Source organism: Cupressus sempervirens, chromosome 11 (assembly GCF_028749045.1).
Source record: "Cupressus sempervirens isolate cs-2001-9-10 chromosome 11, ASM2874904v1, whole genome shotgun sequence".
NCBI classification, from domain to species: domain Eukaryota; kingdom Viridiplantae; phylum Streptophyta; class Pinopsida; order Cupressales; family Cupressaceae; genus Cupressus; species Cupressus sempervirens.
In genome coordinates this window covers 336,858,791-336,868,232 of record NC_143128.1, presented here as the reverse complement: position 1 = coordinate 336,868,232, position 9,442 = coordinate 336,858,791, and positions in this window count along the sequence as shown.

Sequence of the window (9,442 nt, the reverse complement as noted above, 5' to 3'; positions counted from 1 at the left end):
TCTATGGGTTAACCACTGTGAAACAAGGAGAAGCTAACCTTTCAAAGGGTAAAATTGATGATAAAGCTAAGGATGATGATGATGACAAAGAAAAGGATGATAAGAAAGATGATACAATTGGAGAGGAAACTAAAAAGCAAACTGATGACAGGCAACACCTGAACAATAGTAAAATGAATAGAGTGTGCAGGACACACAAGTGCTAAGTGTTAGTCCCCCTCATGATTCAAGTACAACTATTGAGACCATAAATGTAAAGGATGTTTTTGATGCTTTAGATTATAACATAAATCCACTTACTATAGAAGATCTAAAAAAGATTCTAGACCAATCTACACTCCAAGCTAAACTCTGTGAAAATCCACTTTTGGTCAGTGTAAAAGAGTTGCGAAAGGTAGTAATTGACGTCACAAGGGAAAAGGTGAATACACAAGAACCACCTTCTATCATCCCTTTAGTTACTAATGTACAACCTTTAACTCAAACAATATTGGACACAGCTACTAAGGTTGATACAAGTGTCAAAGCTAATACTATTGAGAAGAAGCAAGCATAAGAGAAAGATACTATAGGCCAATAGCATAAAATAGGATACATAGACTCATCTGTACCTAAAGCACAAGAACAAGGTGCTATTCAAGTCATAGTGTTAGATCAGGGCAAGCTTGAAGAACATGAGAAAACACTTAAGGTAAAGAAACATGAAGCCATCCAAGCATTGGTAACTCTACCAAAATCTAGTAGTCCTTCTTCACAAGTTCTTCAAAAGCTGAGCACATAAGCCATACCATTGCAAATCTTAGTGCCAAGTCCTAGCTCATCAAAGGTTGATAAGGTAACTCACTATGGAGAGATAAACCTTGATGAAGAAATAGTGATTCTAAAATTTGACTATCACACCATGACATTGGAACAAATAGGCATATTACAACAAGCCTCAGAGAAGAAAAAACATCAAGAAATTCTCAGGAGAGAACATAAGCAGAAACAAGTACTCCAAGCTATTAAAGACATATTTTTAGATGCATTTAGCTTGCCAACTCCTAAAGAGAAAAAACCACTAATAGAGCAACTAACAGATATAGTGGAAAAAGGTCAATAATGAAGACCTTGATACTAGTGCAAATTTTTTAGAATGGTTTGAGAAGAAGTTCCAAGGGAAAGTGAATGGAAAGATATCTGGTGAGATAGCACTAACTCAAGTTGCATTGGCAACTAAGGTTGAAGAGGTGAAGAGGATACTTGAGAATATATTCTAACTGTACACCAAGCTATGTGATCCTACACTCTTTACTCAAGAGACCAAGAGTCATATTTTGAGTCTAGAGAGAAACCTCAACATATCAGGTATTAAGCTACCTCAGAACCCAGCTCAAAGCAAGAAGCATTTCAGAACATTGCTTTAAACATAAAGTCAATTAGCATGTACTAATAGTAGATGAGGCTAGCATAAGAGCCAAATTGACATGTATATAGGCATCCCTTTCCCCACACATGGAAATACTACACAAGGAACTAGGTTACGTTGAGACTCTACTAAAGAAAGACCCCAATCTTTCTACCTTAGATGGCCTAGTGCACCTTGCTGCCAAGCTTGCAATCCAAATCAAGTCATTGGATATTGCATGTGACAACTGGGATGTAACTCTCAAAATCATAATGGAAGTCCATAAATTCTTTTTGGACAAACACACTAACATGTATAGCCCATTTGACATTAGTGTCAAAAAGGGGGAGAGAAATTTAGCATTGGAGGAGATAAAGAAAGGGAGAAATATACCATGGGGGAGATATAATACAGGGGGAGAATAAAAGAAAGGGAGAGATAGAAACAAAGGAAGACAAAGCATAATATTAGGTTATATCATTGGGGTGATATACATTTTTGGAGATTCATTTTTGAGGAAAGTAGTAAACAGATACAAATATCATCCAAGACAGAGCATATTAGATGAAAGAGTATCAGATACAATGCATTGAGTTTAGAGAGGAGCACAAATTTAGGATATAAAACAAACATATTAACTTAGGGAGAGTTATCAATTTTGAGGTGCATAGGTTATTGTAGAATTTTTGAAATTTTGAATTTTTGTATACAAGTTGAGTCATGGATATGTTATGCTTAAGAAGTTAAGTAGAATATTGTATATTTAAGCTTTTTTGACACTCATGTCAAAGGGGGAGATTGTTGATCTCAGATTGGTTTTGACAAGTGAGTGTCAACATACTTAAGCCATTTACTAAGTTTATGCCAAACTAGTAATACATGTCAAGCACAACATGTTAATATTAGACCATGCCAAGTTGCAATGAGTGCCGAGTCACTCAAGTACTGAACAGATAGACCATGTCGAGTGAAATAGTTTTGACATATTTGTTTGTAATGGCACAAACAACTATGTAAACCATTTTAAATATGACTTAAGGATAGATTATGATCTTTTTGAGATAAGGACAAATCTATATTCGGATTACCTATGTAATTACATGTAACCAATCAAAAAATGGGAAGGTTTAAGTAGAAAAATGGATGAGTCTCAACCATAGATTCATACCTAACCTTAAGTCACCAAAGTCTTCTTAAGGAGGATGAAGCCCTAAACTCTTAACAATGGATAGATGGGTGAGTGATTGAATTGAAAGAGTGAACAAGATAGTTTACAGAGCATTCAAGGTGACTTAGAAGTAAAAGTGAACTGCAGAATCAGTTGGAGAAGAACAAAGGATAGAGAAGGATACAACATTGTTACATCAGATCGTGAAGGATTAAATAAGATATTGTGTAAAGGTGATCTGTTATCAGGCAAGCAAGTGCCAATCACAGGATCTATGCTGAGACATTTTAACAGGTAACTTCAGTTAAATCTCTTAATAGAGTAGTCCTAATAGGATGTATGAAATCCTTTAACATGGTGCTTACTTAATTGTAAGTTGAAGTCCTCTAACTAGACACACTTCTAACAGGGTGTTGAAATCCTCTAACAAGGTAAGACCTAATAGTCTTTGTAAGCCTTTAATAGGGCAGGTCTTTTACAGGGCAAACCATGATTCATGGTCAAATCATTGTAACCTTCATTGGATACACTTTATTACTACAATAGTGAAGATTTGTGGGTGTCATCCCCACCCCAGTTTTACCTTCTCCCTTGGAGGGTTTCTAGGTAATCACATCTGGTGTTATGTGTGTGATTGATTATATGTTTAAATGATTTAGATGCATATGTTTTACTTGTTATTTTAGTTTAGATATTGAATGCATATGATGAATGAATGGTGAAAATTTTACGGGTCCAAGTTTAAACTCTTGATTCACCCCCCTAGAAGTTTACTCTCTTTCCCACTTGTAATTCCAACAATATGCCCTTATCAATTCTACATCAATTGATTAATCTTCAATCTTTCTCTGGTTGATGCATCACAAAATTTTATTTAGTGAGATTAAAATAGGGGAATGACCCCTAGCTTACTTCTTAGATACAAAAATGCATCCTTAGGTAATGGCTTGGTGAATATGTCTGCAATTTGTTCTTTTGTATTAACATATTCCAATCTGACTTCTTTATCCTACACCAACTCTCATAAGAAGTGATATTTTATAGTAATGTGCTTTGTTTTGGTATGCATCATTAGATTCTTTGATATGTTGATTGCACTAGTGTTATCATAGTAAATGACTATTGGATTCTTGATTTCTGTCTTCATTCCTTCCAAAAATTGTTTGAACCAAACAATGTTAGAACAATTAATTGCTGTTGCCACATATTCTGCCTCTGTTGTGGATTGAGAGATGTAATTTTTTTTCTTGCTTGTCCAAGACACTAGTCTCTTACCAAGAAAGAATGCTCCACCACTAGTGCTTTATTTGTCATCAAGACTTCCTGCATAATCAGCATCAGTAAATACCTTTAAGTCCAAATTGCCTCCAAGTTTGTACCATAAGCCATAGTCTTTAGTACCTTTTAGATATCTCATGATTCTCTTGATTTCCATCATGAAATTTTCTCTAGAATTTGTTGAGAATCTTGCCACCATTCCAACTACTAGTGCAATATTAGACCTTGTATGTACTACATACTGCAATTTTCCAATCATTGATATGTATGTGGTCTAATCTACTTCTTTGGAATCATCATTCTTGGAAAGCTTTTGTCTAGTAGACATAGTGGTTCAAACTAGTCTTAAATCTTCCATTCTAAATTTCTTTAGTATCTCCTTGATATAATTAGATTGAGTGATGCAGATACTATTTTTGTTCTACTATATTTGCAACCTAACAAAGAATTTTATCTCACCAAATATGGACATCTCAAATTCTTTACTCATTTCTTCTAAAAATTCTTTGCACAAATCATCATTTCCTATGAATAGAGTATCATCAAAAAATATTTCTACCAACACAATCTTCTTGTCTTGTCCTTCTTTGATATATAGACTACTGTTATCATTTGTTCTTTGAAAGCCAATCTGCACCAAGTAATTATGAAGTCTTTCATACCAAGCTCTGGGAGCTTGCTTGAGACCATATAATGCTTTGTGTAACTTGCAAACCATGTCTCTTTTGCTAGGATCTACAAAACCTTTTGGTTGTTCAATGTAGGCTTCCTCATCAAGAATTCCATTCAAGAATGCAAATTTAACATCTATTTGATATACTTTAAATCCTCTATGTACTACATATGCTAGTAAAGTTTGACACCTTCTAATCTTGTGATAGGAGCAAAAGTATCACCATAATCAATACCTTCTTCTTGAGAATAACATTTACATACCAGTTTTGCCTTTTTTTTGAAACTTTTCCATCATCATTTAGCTTATTTCTTAACACCCACTTTGTGTCAATTACATTCTTATCCTTGGGTCTAGGAAAAAGAGTACATGTTTTGTTCTTTTCTATCTATTCTATCTCTTCATTCATTGTTTCAATCCAAATTTCATTTTCTAGAGCATCTTTGACATTTCTAGGTTCAAATTCAGCAAGTAAACATGTACCTTTTAATTTTCTTATTGTCATTGTTCCATCAGATTTGTCTCCAATGATCTAATCAAGTGCATGATGCCTTTTGAAATATCTTGCTAACATAGTTTCTTTGGGTTTTGAATGAGTTCCACTATCTTCATCATGACCTTTAGTATCAAGCTCGGGTCCTTCTATTTGTGACTTAGGTCCATTAGACTCAGTTTGAATTAGCTTGGTAGCCTTTGACTATGACTTAGGTCCTTCAGACTATGACTCGGGTTACATTCTTTGCAACTTGCTAACTGTTGGAGATTTTGGGGGCTTGAGAGATGAGGCCTCCTTTTTTTTATATAGATTTGGCAGGGTATCAGGTTCATAGTAAACAAATCTTTTGTAATCTATTGGCTCCTTGTTGCTTTCTTCTTCACTCTTTTCTACAAACTCCTCAATTCTAACATGTGCACTTTCTATTATTTTATGAATAGACAAATTCAAACATTTGTATGCTTTATTTCTGTAGGACTATCCTAGAAATATGCCTTCATCACCTTTTACATCAATTTTTCCTTTTCTACACTCTTTCATGATATAACATTCGCTACCAAATACTTTGAAATAACTTACATTAGGTTTGTAGCCATACCATAGTTGATAAGGAGTTTTGTTTGAATCTTTCTTCAAATTTACTCCATTCAAGGTATGAACTATAGTGCTGATAGCTTCCTTCTAGTATTTGATTGCAACATTCTTTTCAATCATCAGAGTTCTTGCACAATTCATAATAGATCTATTTCTTCTTTTAGCTATACCATTCTACTGTGGTGTACTAGGGGTTGATACTTGTCTTTTAATTCCTCTTTCAATGCATATTATTGAATTCATTGGAGATGAATTCACCACCTCTATTTGATCTTAAACATTTCAATCTCTTTCCAGTTTCTTTTTCTACTCTTGCCAGATACCACTTGAATTTTTGTAAGGCTTCTAATTTTTCTTTTAGATACATTATAGTCATCATTCTAGAATAGTCATCAACAAAAAGAATGAAAAACTTTTCTCCACTGTAGCTCTCTATTCCAATAGGTCCACATAAGTCTATATGAACAATCTCTAAGACTTCTTCTAACTAATAGTTTTTTCTTTGATGCTAGTCTTTCCCATCTTACCAATTTGACAATCCTTGCATAAACCCATATCAGGCTTCTTCAAACTAGGAATACCTCTTACTCTTCTATGTTTTCTTATCTTAACCAGATTATCAAAGTTTACATGACATAGTCTTTTGTACCATAATCAACTTTCTTCTACTTGAACAATAAAACATGAACATTGACTAAGATTAAGATAAAATAGATTACCTTTTGTTTGCTTTCTAGATCCAACTAGATTTCCTTTTCCATCTAGTAGTTTGGCCCATCTATTCATGAATTCTACCTTGAATCCAATGTTATTCAACCATGCCACACTTAGTAGATTATGCTTTAGTCCTTCAATGCAATAGGCATTATCACATACAAGTTCTTTAGTTAATGAAATGCATCCTTTTCCTTTTATGTTACAAGGTTCACTGTTTTCAAATCTCACACTACCTCCATTATAATATTCCATGTGCTCAAATTTTATTTTATCTCTAGTCATATGATCTGAACAACCACTATCAATAATCCATAAATCATTTTGGCTAATATGAGAGAAAGTGCCATCTTATCTCCTTCATCATTATATTCATCTTTTATAGCAATGTATACCATTTCATCTTCATTGTTATTAGAATCTTTAGCTATAAAACAAGATTTCTTACATTTGTCCTTGTAGTTCTTGTAGTTCTTGGAATCCTTCTTGCCTTTGTGCTTATTGCTTTTCTTTTCATCTTTTATTTCTTTGTTTGGACACCTTGCAACAATGTGACCAACTTCTTCACATGAAAAAGATATAAGAGGAACTTTATCTTTGTACTTTCCTCTGCCTTTGGAATACTTTCTTCCAAGTAGGGCTTCAACAACTTCAAGATCACCATCTAAAATTTCTTTTGATTCTTATTCTTCACTTCTTGATTGACTGGACTTTGATTTCTTATCCTTTTCTTTGAGTAAGAGTTTAGCTTTAAAAGAAGATTCAATAACCTTTGAACTAGGAACATAGTTATCAAAGTTATCTAACTCAAAAGCTGTCAATCTTCCAACTAGAGTATCCAAAGATATTTTATTATTTGGATCACATCTCATCTCTTGAATAGTAGACAATATAATTGCATAAATGAGAAGAAGAGTTCTAAGTACCTTGCTTACAACTATTTTCTCTCTAATGTCCTCTAGATGCTTTGATTGCACTTACACTTGCTTTGATTCTTTCCACATATTTTGCAATATTCTCATCTTCTCTCATTTTCATCTGATCAAAATGACCTTTAAGACTTTCAACCTTAGCTCTTCTTACATTGTCATCTCCTCCATATAGGTCTTTTAGTTTGATCCATATCTCATGAGCTGTCTTGTAGTCTTTGACTTCATCAAATTCAACATGAATAAGAGCAAATGCAATATCAATCATCATGATGTTATGATTCTTATTTTTAGCAATATTTTCAATAGATAATTTTCCAGTGGACATCTTGTATTCAATATCAAGATATTTGGATCCTAAGTCACTGATAGTATCCAAATGCAACCTCATAAGTCCTTGCCATGCTACAAAATTATCTCTATTCAGCTTGGGGATCTCTCTTTTATAAGACATCCTGATCTTTAGCTTAGGTCCTTGAAATCTTCTCTACAAGCATCAAAAGCTATGATACAATTTTTTAGAAATATAAGAGGAGTAGTTGAGAGCAGAGGGGTGAATTAGTTACTACTAAAATAAATCCTAGATCCCTTAAATGTTAGTACAAAACAAACTCTGAAAGCTGAATACCGTTGATGCTCACTAAACACACATTAAATGTTGTAACTTGCTAAGTATTGATTGTGCAAATCTTTAAAAGTTATCTATGATTACCCTTACTTTAACTTAGTTGCAAACATGTAAAAGAAAATAGCATGAATACATTTGACACTAGGATTTAACGTGGAAACCCAATTTGGAAAAAATCACCAATTGCAACTAGTTACTTTTTTTTTTCACTCTTTTGAAGTGAGCCCTATTAGGAGCCAACCCTATTAAAGGTTACAAAACACACTTTTAGGTGTGACCCTGTTAAAGGATTTAATCACCCTATTAGGAGTGGCCTTGTTAGATGTCTTAAGACAATTCAATAGAACTGCCACCTTTTTAGAGGATTTACAAATAACTATTAAGCCAACTTTGTTAAGAGATTTAGATCACTACTAGAATGGCTAAAGAGTAACAATTAGATGACCTAATTTGAATGCAACTGAATTTTTGATTACAGATCTCTATTCTAGCTTGTACTTGATCCTTCTTGATCAAATAAAGCTTTTTTGCTCCATAAGGATTTTCTACTTATCCTTCAAATTCACTTCCTCTCTTCATCATTAAATCTTTAATACACTCATCACATCTTACTAATTCCACACTTTTTGAGCACACAAATTGACCTTATACTTATATCTTTCATATTGTTAAGTCGACTCATATATAACCTATAATAACTAATATTTATCTCCTTAGTCGGCTAGAACCAATAGATAAATAAATTAATCTTAATATGCCAAAATAAGAAAATCCTTTGTTAGCTGAACCAACTTGGTAGACACTAACCTATAAATAATTTCCTGTGTTAACCAACAGAAGCCTAGTTAACACTACAAACTTGCAAAGATCCTTTGGCAACCAAGTGAGCTCAATTAACACTAGTTCCATCCATCTTTTATTCATTTATTGAGTGAGCTTAGTTAACACTCATCTTCTATAGACTTTCCTTCAATGCCTAAGTAAACTCAATAGACACTACCTTCTAAATTAGGCAAACACATGAATGCTCAGTAGACACATAAAACTATCTTCACTACCTGAGTGAGCTCGTTATTCACTGACTGATAATGATATGACATTTGTATAACATCAAGGACAATAAATAATTAATCAATTGTATTCAACAATGTTGACCAAGAATCAATATTGACTGAGTGAAACTATAAGTGTCAAACAAAAAGTTAGTAGCGATTAAGTAAACTAGTGATGACTGAGCATTAGAAATAGTGTTGGTTGAGGGATAACATTTTGATAATTTATGAAAGAATCATGATTTCTAGCTGATAGAGTTGATTTCTTGGAACATGTAAAGCAAGTGGAAGATAAGGATGGATGACTTGGAACATTCAAATCAATGAAAATCGTGTTTGTGCATTTCTATGTAAGAATTCAAGGAGAATTTTGGAGAAGTTTCTAGGAGAGAAAATAAGAGATAAAATGTTGGAAGGATTTGATGAATTTGACCTAAACCTAAGATCTACAGTGGTGTTTAAGTAGAAAAATATCATAATTACCTATTTAAGGAGGTACAAGGGTTAACCTAATAAGTTTGGA